Below are 8,835 nucleotides of genomic sequence, written 5' to 3' on the forward strand. Positions count from 1 at the left end.
CAAATATCGCACAAGTAATGATCACCCAAGATCTGACAAGTGTCAAATCCCATGCAGAGGTTTCATAGTCATCTGCTTAAAATTATCTGTGCTCTTGCCTCAGTTATACGGTGCACATGCACGAATGAAATGGCTTGCAAAATGACATCTCATTTGGGATTTTATGAGGAAACAAACACAGAAAATGAACATTATGCAGTTGCAACAGACACGTAAAGTAATTATATTATTCAAGTATTCTACTTTTTTTAATAAGACAGAAGAGTTCAAGTTTCACATTTTTAAACTGATAACTGAGACCATCCCTTTTCAATCTTTATCCTGTTCGATAAGCACTGAAGCCAATTGCGGCTGACGACACCCTGGATTGTTTTTGCCAGGCAACTACAAGGCGATGTTGCTTGGGTCGTTGAGCAACAATCCACGCTACTAAATGCATCAAATCAGCTACGTATGTGAACCACAAGACAGCCAAAGAATGATAACTGCACAATAAGATGATTTAAAAAAAAAAAAAAAATCCGAAAAAATCTTCGTCCGGAAGATTTTTCTTTTTCTTTTTTTTCCTGTTTCCATGCCAGTGTTGTATTGAGCAGGTTAATGCTGCTCAGACGGGCTGTCATAGCGGCAGTTCTTTTTACTCGGAATTGGACAGATTAGTCGGCTGTTAGAAGAGTTAACTCTACGACTTTGCATCGACGTATAGCGTTTCTTGGCAACTAACTGCTAATCACGTGTTTTTCTGGAATTTCTGCTTCCAATCGGTGAATTAACAGAAGACTTGCAACTTGCACATCTGTAGCCACCGCTAACTACAACGCTCTGTGGAGCATCGAAATGTATTGCATTAGACGGTGACAGTCTACATACATCTGCATCCATGAGAATTAAAATAACATGGTTGTTGATTAAAATGGCGATTAGCCTTGCTAGCGTCAGATATTACTTTTTGCTGCTAGTCTTAAAATATTCACCCCAGCGGGACCACTCGACTGGCAGTGAGGAAAGAGGACAGCGGTGCAAATTAAAGCTCCACCTTCATTGCTAAAATGTTAAATCCAATAATGTGCGGTCAACAGCTATGTGATAATGGGAACTTTATCCATATCACGATGTGTCGTAACTCGAGATGTCACAGGATTCACAATATCACACTATTAAAAGTGCCTCGATATTGTCGTGGTCTTATCTATGTATAAAATAATGAGCCCTTGTGCTCAAAATTTAGTTTTTGGTGGGCTATACTTAAACACGTCTCTTAGCCGGGCTACTGCAGCACTGTCTCTATTTCCTTGTTATAGTATTTAAGCACCTGATTGGCCGAGTAACCCATGTGACCACATCACAAGAAATACACTGATGATTGGCTGACTGGCCCATGTGACCGAAATGCTGCATTCATATGTTTACAAAACGTCGGTTGTGCCGGCTGTATCTGGGTTACATAAGGGACATATGTTAATTGCCGGATATTAAAAAAGTAGTAGTGAAAACTAATATGAATTGCAGAACACATTGATCATCGCCACTTCAAAATAAACCCCACCCTCGAGCTGCAGGCCAGTGTGGGCGTGTCCGCTAAATGCTCCCCTTCAGCTGTCAATCAAGCATGTGTCTGTAGCTCGGCTCACATAGCCACAAGCTGACTGTCGCTGTGTCTATTAAACAGTTAACTTTCCCTAATGTGTCACTGTTATGTGGATGCACCCGCAACACAAAACCAAGTCAGACGGATGAGCCGACGCCGTACTGGCGTGCTCGATGCCTCGTTAGCTTGCTAGCCAGTTAGCTTGTGAGCTAGCGCACATAGTAAGCAGTTATATTTGAGTGCATTAATTTAAGCAAAACGGGCACACTTTAGGTTTGTCCCTTCAATAATGCCATGACTGCTCCCAAGCATAATCTGTTGTGACACGCATTCGTTCGTCACATTCCGAAGAGAGATACAGTAAATGCAGGCGTGTAATTGTTTCCCGTGTCCTAATGAATAGTTAGCACACAAAACCTAAGTATCTAACACCCTGGGGTGCTCAGTATGTGTTATTTGATGCGTTATAAATAACTTTAAAATCAGCGCTAATCTTATTAGCATGTCCAATCAGGTCCCTCTGCTGGTTACTTATTAGTATTACAGTTGATTGACTGCATATCAATCCACCAACATTGCGCAAGACCTTGCGATATGACTATTGCGCACATGTACTGTACATTGTGATGACAATGCTCAAAAGATATATTGTGTAGCGCGAGTGTAAATATGAATGGTTGTTCGTCTATATGTGCCCTGCGACTATCTGGCAAACAGTTAAAGCCTCCCACCCAAAGTCAGCTGGGATAGCCTCCAACACGCTCGCGACCCTAGTGAGGATAAGCAGTTGAGAGAATGGATGGATGTGTGGATATTCCGCATAATAGTATTTTTCATCATTTGTCTGTCGATGTATGTATTTACGTGAAACCGGTCTGTGGCGCAAAAAAAGTTGGGGGTCAATGTACTGTGCTGAAAAAAATATCAATATCTTCAATTAATCGATTTTGACTCGACTTTCATTACATTATAGAACTCTCGAGTTCTTAACGACAACAAATTACTAAATACTATGATAAAATAATCAACTCCAGATATAGCAACCCTCATGATTTCTGAAATTCTTTCCTGCTTTCGGGACATCAAAATAGATCCTTCCGATTTTCAAAAACCATGCATTCTTCATTATTCGCATAACACAACACATAATGACAGAAAACCCATTGCTTGACAGTATATGTACTATGCTGTTACCTAATCATAACGCCACGTAATGTTTGCCACAATACTCAAATATTTTCTCATCTTGCATCCAAGCCTTCTCTCCATTAGCAGCAACTCCCCTGCATTCTACCACTCCATTTAACTGCTGCCTCTCAAGCCATCAACCATGCCAATTTACTTAATAGCTTGGATAACTGTCTTGGCATCTCTGTTTCAGCTCATAACTGGTTCAATTCTTACTTTGCTAATACATATTTAAGTGATTGTTTTAGTAATCATGAGTCAGCTATCTGTCGTGGAGTCCTTCACGGGCCCTGCCCTTGGGCCAGTTCTCTCTGGGACTTGTGTTCAGTCATCATCACGCAGCTGTTATGCCAGTGATATAACATAAAATTTCTTCACTGTGTGAGGTGCAGATACAAAGAACAGCTTCAATGAGCCTTGGCTTTTTAAAACACACACACACACACACACACTTTACATAAATTGCCTGGTTTTGTATTTTGATGATGTTAGGGGAGAGAGCAGTCTTTTCACAAGCAGTTTGAGAAGTGTATTCCATATTTGTCTCCCATGATTGCAAAGCCACAAGCAAAGATTGGATATGTGAATTTCTTTCACACAAACAATAAAAAAAAAAAAAAAAGAGTCTGAAATTCTGGCTTGCTGTTACAATGTAAACATAACACTATGAATGTATGCTGTCGGACTTTTGGACACAGTGCAATTCCCAAGTTCTAAATACCAGCATTACATATAGATTTGGTTATAAATGCAGGTCCCAGAAATATATCCAGTGGCTTTCTACAAGACTCAGAATACACTACGAGATCCTGTTGATTACATGTTGGGGAAAAAAACACACCATGCCTTTGCCCTAGATACTGTACACTTCAGATTACTCAATTCATTCCTAACCCACAAACGTTCCATATCTTGCGAATTTCTTCCTTGTATCATTCCACTGCTCCGACTGAACTGAAAACAAATAAACACAGTTGGCTGTTTGGCTGTTCTTTTACATGACAATAGGGTTTTTGGAGAATAAAAATACAAACATTTCATAATGTGTTGCAAAGTGAAGGTTTTTTGACAATGGTGGTGTGACTGTTGCCATGTAAAGGTTTAAAGTAGTGGTCTGTGAAAATAAAATGTCAAGCGCATGAGTGTAATTTGTCCGTCTTACAATGCAATAGTACGTCACAGATAAAATAATGGCGGAAATTGGCTGCAGCTATCGAATACTTTTAGAAATGAGTATTCTACCAAATATCCTTTTGATTAACCAAGTAATTGCATAAAAAAATATTTTGCATTTTTAAAGAATAATGTGCATGTGAGGTGCAGGTCATATTTTTGTCTATTTGGGGTCGCCATCCTCACGGTCTACTGAGGTATCTGTGACTTTGAGTGTGTATGGATTTGAAAGGAGGGTGACGTGGGCGTCAGTGAATGAGAGTGTAGAGTTGGCTGGCTGTGTGTTTTGAGTGACTCGGTGTAAGTTGTAGCCATAGCAGATTGTGTAATTATGTACTTATTACATGTTTGTTTTCTTACCGTTTATTCAATAAAGTGATTTAAAGCGCACTGGTGACTGTCTATCCTTCACCACTTGCAGGGGTATTACTATACATTCTAACTAGCGAGAGTAGGCTATATCAAATTTGCTAACAACGATATGTTACCTTGCTGCCGATTGTAAACGGACTGTTGGGGTAGACATTGCACTTCATCTTTCTTGTTAAGTGTGAAATGATCCCAAACTTTGGACATTGTCTTTTATGGACTCTTTCCTCTTGGCTTTGCAACAATGTATTCTACATGGAGTGGTACATGCGACTGTAGTAATATTAGACCATGTGGAAAAATTATCCCTGTAAAGCTTTGAGGCAGAGATTTTGCTTCAAACTTTTGTTGTAATCAAATTATATGATTAACAATTGTAGAGAGTGATACACCAAAATTTGCAACCGAAAATGGCCTAAAAGTGCATTTTTGGCTGAAAGACTTTTGTGGGCTAAACAGGATGTTGTAATGACGCAAGCAAAAACCATGGCCAGCATGTGCGTCTCTGCATTAACCTTGGAGGGGCCACCACTGAAGTGGCGTGCTGTCTCAGTCTCACTGTTTAGCGGCTACGATGGTCCGTCCGTTTTGACGGTGTTGACGAACAACGGACAATACGAATGGCCAATAATAAATAATGAGTTTCCCTGCCGAACCCATCATGTTGCGTCAGTACAACCATGCCAAGTGAGGTCGGCACACAGCACATTTAGTAGCGGCACGCAACAGCCGCTAATTTTTGTAGCCTACTGCTGCAGCCGTGGGAGAGAGCTGGAAGGGAAGAGAGAAAAAAAATTATGTTCCTCTCGGAAGAAAGGACGCGAGACAGCCCAAGGCTGGATGTCCACATCCTCAACAGATGACATCGTTGACAAGAAAGGCCCGAAAAGTTTGGTAGTGCGGAGTTCTTTTGGTTTTGTGAAGTCTGACAAGAAACAGTAGCGTGCAGCCCCCATCTGAAAACAACAACAAAATTGTATCGCAAAAGACATGCTACCAAAGCAAATACAGTAGGGGATTCAAGTGGATGATTAAACTAATGGACCCTCATTACCAACTCCCTGGGGATAAATTGGAATTGGAAAACTTAAATGCTTTTGCATAATAAGATTATGCGTTTTATTTTCCTTACATGGTTGTATAATGTTCCATGCCATGTTAAATGGGTTTCAACTTGTATAGGGATTTGCTACTTTCAAGGTGCTCAAATCGCTTTGACACTGTCTCCTCATTTCCTTACTGATGACGCAGCATCAGGAGGAACTGGCGATTCAGTATCTTGGACATGGTCACAGTGGCCGGGGATTGAACCCACAACTTTTGTGTCGGGAGAAGACCACTCTTACCACCTGAGCCAATGCTGCCTTATGTCCAATTTTTGCCATTGAAAAAAAAAAAAAAAAAAAAAATTGAAAAAAACGTCTAAATAAAAGGTTAAGAGTAACACCGACCATTTAAGATTAGTGATTTGTACTATATAGCGATATATATCAAATGATGTAAAAAAATATATATATATATTGTGGTAGGATTTAAATTTTCAAAATAGACTATGTGGGGACTGGGCACTAGTGTCGGTTTGTGTAAAAATATGAAATTGACCATATTTGGACATTGGAAATTTCCACCAAAACAGCACAATATCTACACGATTACTAACTAAAACCTGTTAAAGAAATGTCAATATTCCTTTTTCTAAAGTTGCAGTGATTGAGGAACAAGTCAGTTTCCAACCTCTGGATTTGCCATCGCGAAGCCTGGAATCAATCTCTTCCACCAACCTCAATCGCTTCCTCCTGCAACTTTTTATTTACATTTCATCGACACAGTATCTACTCCAGGTAACAGAAAGGTCCCAGGCTATAAAAACAACCACACTACATCTAAAATAAGCGTAAATAAATAATAATTATAACCTCAACTGACCAGTACTTATATGGACGTTATTTTAGAGTAACCGCTGAGTCTGCCAGTTGGCTGGAGGCCCATGTGCACTGCATGTCCCTTTTAGAGAGAGAGAATTGCCAACTCCCCCCAATGGTCTATCATAAGTAAATATTGCAACAAAAATATTTGGACAGCTTGATATAGGCGTTACAGCAGCAGAGGGTCATCGCTGGCTTTCTCGGGGACTTCCTTGCCCTACTTCTGCACAGGATACAATGCTGTTTTGAACACGGAGTCCTTTAAAATGAGCCAATGGAGTCGCTGCCGTCTCTTAGGTGAATTGGCTCAGAGTCCCCCAGCAGATTTGAATGGCTTGGCCAAATGACGAGTGGCTATAATCCACCACATGAGGTCTTCAGTTTGTTTCTAGACTGAAGCATATCATCAAAATAAGATAGTGTCATCTCACAGCTGAGATAGTGGACTTTCATATGACTACAAAATGTAAGGATGGGGGGGGGGGGGTGAGAAAAAAAATCTAAACATCAATTCGAAGCCTGTGATTTTTGGGAAATTACACAGGGTAAAAGACACTATGCCAAAAAAAAAAAAGTGACCAAATCATCAACCTCTCAATGAGAGGATTTAATGACATTCAATGTACACACTAACATTGTTAGTGAATGGGAACATTAGAGTAGTTGCAGGGCAGTCATAAAACACTATTGTTCTTTTAATGGCTGGCACTAAAACTGTTTCTTAAAATGACCGCAATTAAGGGTTCATGGCAAATGCTCAACTTTGGTGAGGATTCTGGTGAACAACCTGGTAAAGTAGGTCAGTAGTTTAAACAAACCAGTTCCACTGTTTAATTGATTTGATAGTTTTAACTTGTTTTTTTTTGTGTGTGTGTTTTTTAAGAGTTGGGTCTGTAGTAGAAGGCCTTTGGTGTTTCAACTGTTGGTGACTTTTACTTACAGCTTAATACATACAAGTCGCAGGGCCAATCATACTTATTATATTCGAATTAGTAGGCTTGGCTGCCCAGTATTGACCCTCAGAAGGTACTAACAGCGTCTGCACATACTTGATCTCATAACTATGAAATACAGATTACAATAAGATTCAGTTTTACGTTAAATAAGAGGATTTGTTTAGCTCCAATGTGACGTATTGGTCCGGTTAAGAGTTTACACGTAGAATCCCACATAGCTGTGTTTATTTTGTTTGAACTGACACTGCTGGTGTGTTTACACCCAGTCATTTGGGATGGGTAACATTAGATGTATGTACAGTAACATGAACAGTTTCTTGAAAACCGAGGAGCAACCTATAGTACAGTTGGATGTCCTTCCCCTCCCCCACTCAACTGCTTCCCAAGTCTGCATGGCAATATAAATATTTATCATATTTCCAAATGTGATGAAAAATAAGAGAAAGTTGCACTACGTGAGCTGAATGGTTTCAGCATAGTTTATAAGCTGAAGTAGGCATTGTTGTCTTTTGCCCAAATTGAGATAAAAGCGTTTTTGGAAACTTGTTTTTAATGATTAAAGAGGAGATATGAAGGGAGTGTAAACAATCCTGAGGGTAAACAGTTGGTAACCGAAAGGCAAACGGGGCTTATAAAGGGGGAGAATTGTGGAAAAATAAAAAAGGGACAGGCAGGAATTTCAACACACGTGTGGAGTCAATGGGGATATGAGCCGGTAGCCCCCGCTCACACACACACACACACACACACACACACACACACACGTTCAGCGCTTAAGCACTCGTTTCTTCCTCACAACCACAATAAAGGTGAACCAGCGGTTTTCCACTTTTTTTTAAAAAACAACAACAAAATTAACAATTTTTTAAAAAAAAGGCAACTTGAAAGCGTACCTTTCGAAATTACGAGAGTGAACTCGTGGTGTCCACCGCCGCCGCCTCTTCCTCTTCCACAAGGAGATTCTCCAACTTCAACAAGCTAGCAACGACTTTCCTCCCATTTTACTCAGCGTCATATTTCAAATTCCGACCGCTGGTGTATTTTTTTTTTCCGGGGTGGGGGGTGGGGTGGGGGCAAATCGGCTACGACCCAGGTGGTGGTGGGGGAAGGGGGGAGGGGAGTAAAGAAAAAAAGAATAATAATAAAAGCCGAGTTAGCGTGTCGCCACTGCGGGCTACTACGGAGGAGTTCGCCGTTCACTGAGAACCAGAGAGGGGGGGGTGGGGGGCACGCGAAGCGACAGCGGCAAGCAGCCGCTTAACGCCAGGGGTAGAGAGACATTCGAAGACAGCACAGAGAGAGAGAGAGAGAGAGAGAGAAAGAGAGAGAGAGAGAGAGAGAGAGAGAGGGGTGGGGGATGGGACGGGACGTTGCTTCTCACTGACCTTAAACCTGAATATTGAACGCTACATAACCGAAGCGAATAGGCTCCTCATTAAGCCTGTCTGCCATTTTAGACCTCGTATGTCTCACAACGGGTTGTATTTGGTCGTTTTGTGTGTGTGTGTTTTTTTTTAATTAAACAAGCCCCTTATGCTTCAAATGCCACTACTTACTTCACCACAAAAGGCGCTCGTTAAAATAGACTGAAGCGTCAAATGTCGCCGTTGATATCGTCTCGGGAGTGTCAATGCTA

The 8,835-nt window shown here is 40.8% G+C and overlaps 1 protein-coding gene across 1 annotated transcript in view; it reads right to left on the minus strand.

The window, feature by feature from the left end:
- tbl1x (transducin beta like 1 X-linked) overlaps positions 1-8,413 on the minus strand; it is a 33,562-nt gene extending 25,149 nt beyond the window's left edge. Inside the window, exon 1 of the mRNA XM_061692215.1 lies at positions 8,093-8,413. The gene's annotated coding sequence lies outside the window, so the exon portion shown is untranslated. The remainder of the gene's footprint in view (positions 1-8,092) is intronic.
- Positions 8,414-8,835: the final 422 nt, after the last annotated feature.

The sequence above is a fragment of the Phycodurus eques genome, chromosome 12 (genome assembly GCF_024500275.1).
Source record: "Phycodurus eques isolate BA_2022a chromosome 12, UOR_Pequ_1.1, whole genome shotgun sequence".
NCBI classification, from domain to species: Eukaryota; Metazoa; Chordata; class Actinopteri; order Syngnathiformes; family Syngnathidae; genus Phycodurus; species Phycodurus eques.